Below are 10131 nucleotides of genomic sequence, written 5' to 3'. Positions count from 1 at the left end.
GCCCTCCTCCGAGTACCCACCCTCCTAATTTCTTTCATGGAGGGTTCCCGGAGAAGGGCTTTCTCTGCGGTGGTGCCCAATCTATGGAATGCGCTCCCCAGAGAGGTCCGCCTGGTGCCGTCGTAATTTGTTTTTCGGCGCCAGGCAAAGACCTTTTCATTTAAAACTTATTTTAATTGTTAATATTATTTATTTATTTTATTCTTTGGCCAGGGTGACTTAATTTATATTGTTAATTTATATTATTAATTTATATTGTTTTATTGGATTCTATTTATTTATGGTTGTGAGCCGCCCCGAGGCTTCGGCAAATGGGGCGGCATAGAAGTCCCCTAAATAAATAAATAAAAATAAATAAATTTCTTGAGAACACTGGGCTGGGGAAGGCAGGTGAAAGCCTTCATCATCAGTGCTGCCTGCGTCTCTTGCCTGTGCTAACTGCTCATATATCCCTTCTCTCTCTTCCTCTTCCTCTCTTTTGTTCCTTAACCTTTTCCTGATCCATAAAGGGCCTGTATTTTACATCGTTACTCCTAAATCTACCTTGCAGCCTTTGAAGAGAACCTTGAGCAAAAGCTTTTTGGAAATTCATTATGTGACTCTGATTGAGCCTATGACTTGCTCGGCTGAAATAATCAGTCCAATGTTTTGCATAACATGTAGAGGTGAAAACACTTCCCGGTGTTTGGAAGAGGGGGCCAAACATTTGGAAGGACACTTTGAGATTCAAAATGTGGCCCCGTTTCCTCCCCCCACTCCCTTTTGCTGTCCCTGAAAGTGGCAGTTGGATTGCAGCTGCCCGTGCAGATCTTTGCAAGCGAGGGCATGAATGCACGCCGCAGCTCTGCTCGAGGCGGGCCCACGAAATGGTGCGGGGAGATCATATTGCATCGCCCCTGCTGCTTGGAGAGGCAGCTTAGCCACCTTTTAAAAAAGGAAAGCAAAACCTCCGTATTTCTCATCTTACTGCAACAAAATGCGGGATGCGTGCCTAGTGGAGGAGAAGACAGCCAGATCGGGGAGCCATTACTGGCTGGGTCAAAACTAACACGACAGGTGACAACACACCAAGCCTGACGAGTGGCACAAAAATCTGCCGCGAAGTAGGAGACCAGAGATGAAGACGCCAACTCGAAAATCTGCCGCGAAGTAGGAGACCAGAGATGAAGACGCCAACTCGATGGCGGTTTGCAGGCACCCATGATAATCGGGCGCTCGTGGTCCCGTGCCAGTAAGCCAACGCGGGCTGCCTGCAGCACTGGGGCAGCTACCGAAGGGCAGCAGAAATGAGCACTATTTAGCTGGGTAAGAGAAGCAGGGGAGAAGAATCACCTGGGGGAACAGGCATCCCATAGGCCTCAGCCCAAAATGGCCTTTCCTGGTCCAGCTGATGGAAACCAAATCCACCCAGGTGCTCAGCATGTCCGTAGCATTTGCTGTGATGCCCAGCAGGCTTCCCCAGTAGAAAGACCATGCTGGCTTGCCCCCATGGGCGACCAGAAAGCGGAAGCCCGGGCTTGCTGGGGCTGGCGCATCCCCGTGGCCGGTGCCGGGCCACCTTCTTTGTCTCGCGCTCCTGCTCGTGCCGAGGTTCCTCCAGAGTTCGGAAAGGGGAAGCAGCCTGCCCAAGCCTCTTCCAGAGGAGGAAATGCATCCTCCTGACTGTCTGGCATCTGCGTCGTTCTCCCCCCATGCCTTTCCTTTGCTTACTCAGTTCTGATTTCACGCAGCGAAGGAGGATTAACAGCTTGTTAACAATTCGGGGAGAGAAGGGGGGCTGGCGAGGGAGGATGGGGCTGCTAAAGCTGGAGACACGCCACTTTTTCTTCAAATTTTGGAAGTGGTTGGAGAGAGCAATGCTTCCCATGCGGGACACACACGTTCCTTTTATGCCACTGTTGCTTCCCATCCAACAGGTCTGGCAGGCTTTTGAAAAGTTCGAAAACCTGCCAGATCCAATTGCCATGGACAAACGTGGGATGAAGGAACGCACAAGCCCTGGATATTCCTATAAATTGCTTTCATCCCTCTGGGAGGAAAACATGTATCACAGCAAAGTATAGGATTATTTTTTATGGATGCTAGTAACCAGAGATGGGAATCTATGCACACTTTTATCAAAGCTTCCCAGGCTCAGCAGCTTCTTGCTCATCAAAAATGGAGCGGGTTGGTGAAGGACATGCGCTTCTTGGCATGTTCTTTCCTTGGAGAATGCTGATTCCATTATCCTGCACATTTAGCATGGGTCCCTGATCCACTTGTGAAGGGAAATATGTGCACACTTTTAGTTTATACAGACCAAGCCCTTGGTTGAAAAACAATTAAAGACTTCTCTCTGTTACTCAGTTCAAAAATTCTACCATTGAAAAGGGCTTCCTTCCACAACTTCCCAAGGACCTTCCCATTCCAACTGACCCTCTTCCCTATAAAGTCTAAAGGTGAGTCTTTGGGGCTCAATTTATTTTTACACCCCCTAAACCTGCAAAAATGAAAAAAATAGCCAGCCAAATAAAACCAAGCTGAGTCATAATAAAAGGAGGGAGATGCAATTCATTAAATTGGGATATAAAAAGAAGTGAATAGGAATATGGAGATGGAGCCAAAAGAGGCTCCTTGAACTTAGTCCCCACAGAAATCAGTGTGGACATAAAGTGCTTGCTAACTTTCCCAGAGATTTCACTGGGACCTATGTTCCTCTCTCATAGTCCTGATTCAACCTATTGCTTATAAAAAGCTACACAGGAAGGAATTTCTGGCTTGAGTGGTGTCCTCAACCCATGCCAGCCTGTCTGTTCATCTCTCTATGTAAGACGCTAGTGGGAGATGGGGTAGAAAAGCTTTTAATAAATAAAAATAAAATAAATAGGATCATACCAGTCAAAATCATAGTACTTGGGATCTGAAAGTACAGCAAATGAATTATGGGTTGCTCTAACAAACCATTTCACCAGAGACCGGAATTTCACATACATATTTTAGCATCTTCAGTAAAATTAGGACGTATATATGCAACACTAACATGTCTATTTAAATTGAAAGATTTTTAGAAACGTGAAAAATTGTGAGTGTGTTTTTTTAAAGCAATAATGATTTTTTAAAAATCCAGGAGTGAGCCATATACAATGCATATGTCTGTTCTGTATATTTAAGTTTTATATCAATGGCAGACAAAAATCATCGCTTAAAGTAAAGTCAAATGTCCATTTTTCAGATTTAATTAAGACAGCGTTTTGATGAAGGCTAAGCTAACGTAAACAAGTTAGGGAAGGGGGGATATGAAAAATGAACTGAACGCAAAACCTGGAACGAGTTTGTATGCCTGAACTGCATGACTGTGGCAGAAAATGATATGAGCACCGACATTCACTTACAAGGGGGTTCTGTTGTATAAAAACATAAAGAAGGAAAATATCAAAAGTATTTGGCACCCTCCCATGAGAAATGAACTTTTAGAAGTCAAACCAAGCTTTGGCCAAGCCGTGGTTTTCACATTTTCTACCTTCAGGCATACCTTTCCCCACGGACTCATTGGCTAAGAGGGCTCTGCTCATGGCCAAGGATTCTGTGGAGCAGTTTCTAAGTTTCTATTTCGGTGGCTTCCACTAGCCAAGTGATAGGTACCTGGGCACCTGAGAACAACTGAACACCTTCCTTTGGCTGCACAGTGAACTGGACTTCATAGAAACAGAGAGAGTCAGAAGGGGTCTCCCGGGCCATCTAGTCTGACCCCCGGCTCCAGCCGGCTCCACTCATGACATGCCCACCATGTGCACGTCCAGCCTATCCTTGAACACCCGCACCGATGGGGCCTCAACGACCTCTCGTGGAAGCCCATTCCACACCCTCGGGGTCCTGACTGTCAGGAAGTGCTTCCTGGCATCCAAATGGAACCTTGGCTCCCTGAGCTTTGCTCTGTTGAAGCATGTCCTGCCTTCCTCTGCAGGGGAGAACAGGGCTGTACCCACCTCCATGTGACACCCCCTCACATACCTGTATGTCACCAACAGATCCCCTCTGAGTCTCCTCTTCTCCAGGCTGAAGAGACCCAGTTCTCTCAGTCTCACCTCATACGGCCTCCCCTGCAAACCGGCCACCAACCTTGTGGCCCTTCGCTGCACTGACTCCAACCTGGCTATATCCTTCCTGTAATGAGGGGCCCAAAACTGAGCACAATATTCCAGTTGCTGGTGCACAAGAGTCATATAGGGTGGTAGTAGTACCTCTCTCAATCTAGACTTCTCCTGAGCTAAGGTCTTTTCCCAAAGGGGCTGTGGATTATGGATCCTACTTCTCCTACCCTGAGCAGATGCAAAGGGCAGGGAAACACTTTACCATGAACTTGTTTCCATGACCAAACCCAAATGTATATGTTAGCTCAGCATGAGCAGGTTCTCCAGAAGCATCTTTCCAGCCAGGGCAGAAAGAAAAGAAGTGCTCAAGGGCAGCCAAAATCAGGATGGACATCTTCTTTATTTCAGAGAAGCTATGGATACCTGGTTGGTGGTAGAGGAGGCCTCCACCCAAGTTCCTTTCCCAAAACTACTGGTAGTTAAGAATGTTGGACTGGAGAGAGCCGGATTTGAGTCTCTGTTTGACCGTGAAGCTTGCCGGGTGGGTCAGTTGCGATCTCCCAGTGTAACCCTCCTCAAAGAGTACTTGTTTCAAGGGTAAAACGGAGAGAAAAAGGACCGCACAATCTGCCTTGGATCCCTTGCAAGAGGTACAAAGAAGGACTATCAATGCAATCTAATAATTCAAGCGAAGGTGCCCATCTTTTTCTCTCACAGGGGTTAATGGCAGGATCTCTTTTGGAGGGGCTGGACCACAAGCCTACACCCCCTTGAAACACTGTCAAGGGTTCCTCTTGGACTCGGGCCAATGCTGGCTGTGCTTTGAGAGAGCTCGTTCTTTCCCCAGGGTGGCAGTGGGATTGTGTGAGCCCCGGACTGCCCAGCCTGGGAACGTTCAGGTGGGACTCATATCTGGGGTCTTCCAGAAGCGATCTCCTACACTAAGCCCCCATCGGTAGCTCCTCTCCACGCTGCACAGCCGATTCCATGCAGAATGTGCTCTGGCTTGCCTTCAAACAGAGGCTGCCTTCCATAAAGTTGGGCACCCCTAAGCTGAGTGCTGGAGCAGATGCTAAAAACGGAGCAGCATTCTGTCGCGTGAGTCGCCTGAAATGTTGTGCTACTCTGCTCGTAATGTAAGAGAAGCACGGGCACGCCGCTCCTCACCTCATGGCAACATGACATCCATTTTCATTTCATTTCATTTCATTTCATTTCAACCAATTCCTTAATTCTTGTGCATGGCACAATCCAGAGCTGCAAAGACTTGTTGCAAATGACATCCCGCAATTCTGTTCCCAAAAGCATTTGACAGGGAAATGAATCATTTAGTGCGTTGTCTTTCCGTAAACGCAAATAAAAAGGTTTAGTGACCTTCCTACCTCGTCTCTGTGTAAATATACAACTGTGTGATATCTGGGAGGAAAACATTTGGCTTTGATTTCACTGGGCTTTGATGAGTTAAGTTCTCAGGAAAAGTGATGCAGCATAATTTCCAGTGCCACCTTTCCAGGGTTTGGGCATTTTTAAGCAATGGAGGTGCTGCATGAATCCTTTTGAGGGACAAATGAGGTCCAGAACATCCCAAAGGCAAAATCCCGGCATCTCACTGGGAACATTTTTGGAAGACTTTTCATACCTTTGCAGCTGGGTCAGTCAAAGGATTCGAATCAGCCCATTTTCTGTAATTAGTGCTGCTCCTCTCTGATGAATCCAGTCTAAATGACAGACCAGCTCATACAATGAGAAGGATCCAGTGATAAAGTTTATCCTGGACTGGGCCACTTCGTGCAGCAAGTGATGGGGTTAAATATTTGGATGGTTCTCCAAGGAAAAATAAATTTCCTGCACATAGAAAACTAGCATGCCAGGAGAATAAAAATCAGCTGTCTGTGCACAGGGAGCTGTTTATTCTGCAGTCAACCATTTGAGCATGTAGTTCTAGCACACTACAGAAGGGTACGGTAGAGCCCATGAAAAGCAATACTTTTAAATTTTGTGGTGATAGAATTGGATCCTGAGATTACTGAAATCTGTGCAAATTGACAAATGCTGCGCTCTGGATGGTTGATGAAAGAGGTATCTACGTTTGGGATTTGACTGTTCCTTTTCCTGATCCTAATAGATGGATGCACACATGTCCTCATCACAATGTTCAGTCAACATATGAGTAAGGTATTTTGCCAGAAGATGGCACTCATCCAAAAACCTGCTTTTGGGCCAGGCATTTGGTTTCATTGCAGAGTTCCTCCTGCGAAGGGGAATCCTGGCCGATCGAGAGTCCCCTTCAAGGGAAGGGGGCCTAGAAATGAGATCCAAATCCCACAGAACATGCCTGGCTAGTCCTGCAGGGCTGGGAGAGTGTTGGGTGAATTGTCTTCCTGGTTCACACCTGGTCTCCAGGAATGGAAGAGAAACCTGCCACTGAAATCAACAGAACAATCAAGCAATTGGATGTAGTTGGGATACAGCAAAAGTGTGCTCACCATACCCCAAAGATCTCCTAGAATGCATGAAGGATCCCCCCAAGCAGAGCAATGAGGACACAACAGATGTGGTGGGTGCCAAGTGCCCATGGACTGTCATGACAGATCATTTCATGAGAACCAGAGTGGTGTAGTGGTGAAGAGCATGGGACTGGGACTCAGAGGATCCGGGTTCGAGTCCCCACTTGGCCATGGAGCCAACTGGGTGACTTTGGGCCAGTCACAGACTCTCAGCCCAACCTCCCTCACAGGGTTGTTGTTGTGGGGAGAAGATGGCGGAGGAGATGTAAGCTGCCTTGAGCCCTTCGTAGGAAAAAGGCAGGATATAAATTGAAAAATAAATAAATAAAATAGATAGATAGATAGATAGATAGATAGATAGATGATAGAGATCCAGTGTGGTGTTGTGGTTAAGAGCGCAGGACTCGGACTCAGGCGACCTGGGCTTGAGTCCTCGCTCGGCCATGGAGCCAGCTGGGTGACCTTGGGCCAGTCACAGACTCTCAGCCCAGCCTACCTCACAGGGTGGTTGTTGTGGGGATAAGATGGAGGAGGAGAATGATGTAAGCTGCCTTGAGCCCTTTGAGGAAAAAGGCAGGATATAAATTGAATAATAATAATAATAATAATAATAATAATAATAATAATAAATATAATAATTTCTCCATGACCTTGTCGCCCAGCCCTTCATTCTTGACAATCCAGTCAAGGAGCAAAGGGTGGCACACTTGGAAGGTTCTGTCTCATCCACACAGAACGTGGGGCCTACGGGTCAGGCCATGTGATCAATTCCCTGAGCCCCATGATGCTCACCATGACCTCGCTTCCATCTTTCTCCCTTGCAGGGTTCTCATGACATGCAATGGGTGGGTTCACAGGTTGTGTTAAGCCCCCCTGTGAATGGCCATCATGGGTGGGTTGATCAAGGGCATATGGCTGTCTCACATGTTGCCCTCTGCCCCATCCTACTCGGGTCTGTGGTTCTCCCAGGGGACCTGGTCCTCCTCTCCTTGTGGGAATGGCAAGCCCCCACCTTTCTTGCTCACTTCAGCTTCTTCTTCATCCCTTTCCCCATTAATTTCAGAGGTTGCTTTTCACAGTCTTCAAGGTGGCAGGAAATGACCACCCGTCCAAAGTGCCGAAGTGGCACATTGGAATTGCTGCCATTGGTTTTCCAGCCCTCAATTATTATTATTATTTTAAAGAACAAGCAGTTTGCACAAATGGCTTTGTTGTTAATCCCAACCTGATTGGATACTGTAAAAATACAGGAATCCCGCAGGTGACAATCAGGAATATCTCTGCAGATGTCATTGTAAAAGAAAGAAAGAAAGAAAGAAAGAAAAAAGCTTGAAAACTAGAATACGATCCATTCAAACCAAACGTTCAAAGTTACCTTCATTTTCAGATGTACAGTCAATGGATCTTTAACATACTAGTTACAGTTTCTGGTAGGAACACGTTAGCAGGCTTTGCTATTTAATCCTAAACCAAACAACAGGGAAAAGGTGTTTTAGTTTGCTCCAAACTAGCAGTTGAAACACACAATTTTAATGAGTGCTATGCATTTCCTTTAGTGATGCAGCTGTGTACCACTTTTGCTTCATAATATATGTGTAAAGGGGGAATGGGGGGTGCCTTTCTAACATTTCATTTTTCAGCCGGTATATTTTTCCAGTACTAAAGCTCTGCTTTTTTAAAGTCCTACCTAGAAAATTTTCAGTTACATCATTTGCACAAATATGTTGTTGTTAACATTGAAAAACCTCTTTGCTTGCCGTTGTATATTTTATTTGGCTAAAAAGGTGCCCATGTTTAATACATCACATGGTCCTTTGGTGATACTATTTAAGCTAGGAATTCCAAAACTCACAAATACCGAATAGCCAAATGTTCCAAAGCCCTCCTCGTACACTAAACATGCAATATATCTGCTCCTTCTCCAAACAGAAATAGATTTCTCTCTGATTGGTTTGATAAATTTGACCCAAGATTTCCATTTGGAGTTATTGGCGTTCCTACTGTTTCTCTCTGTGTTGGTGGGCCAAGCCCTAATCACCCACATTTCCCAGGGAGGCTATAAATTACGGCAATGAGATGGAGCTTTGTATTCCTTCTGCTCAGAAGAAGGCAAAGCTGCAGCAGCATTATTTTGACAGCCCTGAATTTAATTCATTGTTTTATGACAGATGGGAAAAGCGTACATGTTCATAGTACTGATTTATGATCATTTGGGTCTGGAGGATTCTATAATTTGCAAGTAATGTGAAAACAGATGGATAGACAGACACTAAAGAACAGGCTGACCTGTACATTCTCACTGCTCGCTCCAAATGGCATCCATATGGCCCCAGACCTCATTCAAGGAGATCTTCATTAGCAGACGTGGAGGTATTTTCCATACAACAAAGTTCATTTGTCGTTGAGAGGACATTACTAAAGCCTGATTTGTGGGGTTTTAATTAAGGTACTCTGCCATTCCCCAGACTTCTGGTGGACAAAACACAGGATATATATACACATATATATATATATATATAGTCTCTCAGTAAAAAGAGGAGCTCTCCTTCATCTGTCCACTCCTGAATGGCCAAACTACATGTTACATCTGTGTGTGCTTCATACCCAGGGGCTACTTCTTGCATTAAAAGGCAGCTTCAGAAGAGGGCAATTTTCGGTGGGAAAACAGCAAGGGAGGGCTTACATAACCCTTTCCTCACCCTTCTGCCTCCCCTTGCAACAATCTACCGTATTGTCTCCCCTCCGTCGGAGCATTCCAGGTGACGTCCACTGCGGGGAGCAACGGGATGGGCTGCGCTGCAGCGGCACCGTGGCAAGGATGGGGCCGAGCACCACCTTGCTCTTCTTGCTTCTTCAATGAAAGCAACCTTCTCCCAGAGCTGCATTTCACTGCAAGATGCCACTGTGCTGAGACCTCTGTGATGGGACGGTATAGAAAAGTTCTAAAACAAACAAACAAACAAACAAACAGCCTGGGGCTAAATGCACACATTTGGATATTATGTGCAGCCCAACGCCTAAGAAATGGAAGAGGAAGAAGATTCTGTCTCTGTGGAAACAGCGCTTCTTGTTTCCATAGGAGTCGCTGGTCACCATGTGCTGACAAGCTGAAGTGCAGCAAGCGCAGGGCAGAGACTGATGCAGGAAGCTGGAGGCAAACGTCCCCAAGGGCAGCCTACTTTTCTGTGTCTCTGCTCTGAGGGTGACCGAATGGCTCCATCATGCCCTGGGCAGGGATGTGGCAGAATTGGGCCCCTTCCTCAGTGAGAAAACCACGGGTTAGCCAGCGCTTGATGCAGAGAGGCAGGCAACGTTGCAGCTCCAAACGGATAAATAGCTTGGATTCATTGCTTGCAGCACGATTTAATCAAGTAAAATGGTGCCCCCAATCGACCAGGCCGCAAACCATCCATCCATGTATCTCTCCTATAGATAAGAGCTGCTGAAAGATAGAGAGTCAACCAAAAATCAACAAAATAGATGCAATCAGAAGAGAAATATTTCCATGAAATTCCCCCCATTTAAGTTTTTCCCTATTTGTTTCCCTGATTCAC

This window comes from Varanus komodoensis, unplaced genomic scaffold, assembly GCF_004798865.1.
Source record: "Varanus komodoensis strain SLA01 unplaced genomic scaffold, ASM479886v1 scaffold40, whole genome shotgun sequence".
In the NCBI taxonomy this organism is placed as follows: domain Eukaryota; kingdom Metazoa; phylum Chordata; class Lepidosauria; order Squamata; family Varanidae; genus Varanus; species Varanus komodoensis.
This window is presented reverse-complemented; position numbering follows the sequence as displayed.